At 36.9% G+C, this 1,175-nt stretch overlaps 1 long non-coding RNA gene across 1 annotated transcript; it reads right to left on the minus strand.

Moving 5' to 3' along the window:
- Positions 1–21: 21 nt before the first annotated feature.
- On the minus strand, positions 22–1,160 carry LOC112465139. Its single transcript, XR_003041982.1, has 4 exons — positions 1,129–1,160; positions 815–1,034; positions 524–691; positions 22–426 (listed from the first exon to the last, which is right to left on the minus strand). It is a non-coding gene; the product is annotated as an uncharacterized LOC112465139 (long non-coding RNA).
- Between the last annotated feature and the right edge of the window lie 15 nt (positions 1,161–1,175).

Raw genomic sequence — 1,175 nt, forward strand, 5'->3', positions numbered from 1 at the left:
TCGCCCTCTGCTAGATTCACTTCGTCAACCGGTATTTCTTCTATCCTGTACAACTTGGTGCCTGATGTGTTTAAGTGATCTAATGGTGTATCGTCCACGGGGCCGGGTGACAGCTTGTTGCAAGTCATTTCTAATATCCTCAGTTTCCCCGATCCGTTTTCCGATAATTCTACCTGCTTCTTAGCCTCCTCGAGTAAATTAGCAACAGTGCCGTTTTTATTTGGGTAAAGAATCATCTCCTTCTCCTCCTTAAGCGACGGCCCTACCCATATGCACTTGAACTGTTTCTTGTTTTCTAGCTCGTTCACCCTAATACTGAGCTGCTGATAAAATAATTTCTTTACTTTCGTTTTGCAGTACGCAACCAATTCTTTGAGCGTGCCGTCAAATGTACACTTTAAAGGATGGCCGGGAGAATCTTTGTAACTGCAAACAGAATCTCGGAATATAACCCTTTCTCTTAAAGCACTTTAAAATAACTTTTAATGTAACATTATTAGTACAAAGAAGCAGGAATTCTTACTTTTGACACTTAAAGAATTGTAAAAGATACGGATCTGTGCCGACTCATTGCGCTACAGCCTTTGCCATTTGATCATATGTCATTCTTAACGAAAGTTCCATTGTAAAACCTGGGTCGTTCGGAATCAGTTTATCACAAAACGTTACTTCTACCCTATAGAATAGATCTCTGAAATGCAAATCGCGTTAAATTAGCAAGCGTATTGCAATATTATAGATATTCAAAGATAGGATTCTCAAGATACATTAGCAAAAAGAGATGAAAGTGTTAGAGCGTTTACTTGTTACTTACTTAAAATATTCTCGACACGTTGGAAGTTCGTACATTTCATTGTCGCCTTCCTTTTGAAATACGATGATGTCACCGTCCATTAATTCCTCCAGAAATTTTTCCAAAGGCTCCGATAGGTTATCTATTTTCTCGACTAAATTTGGTTTAATTCCCTCATATAAAGCGAGTTCTGTGTCTGGTGGTAATCCGGCACGTTCATTTAAAATTGGTATAAGCTCCTCTGTAAAATTCATTATATTTATATGTATTAGATTTTTTAAATTACACTCGAAATATAATAATATATTCTCTCTAGTATATCAATATTTAAATACATATCAGGATCGAACTCCCGGCGTTGATTTTATGAGAAATGATCATT

The sequence above is a fragment of the Temnothorax curvispinosus genome, unplaced genomic scaffold, assembly GCF_003070985.1.
Source record: "Temnothorax curvispinosus isolate PA1 unplaced genomic scaffold, ASM307098v1 QBEX01014916.1, whole genome shotgun sequence".
NCBI classification, from domain to species: domain Eukaryota; kingdom Metazoa; phylum Arthropoda; class Insecta; order Hymenoptera; family Formicidae; genus Temnothorax; species Temnothorax curvispinosus.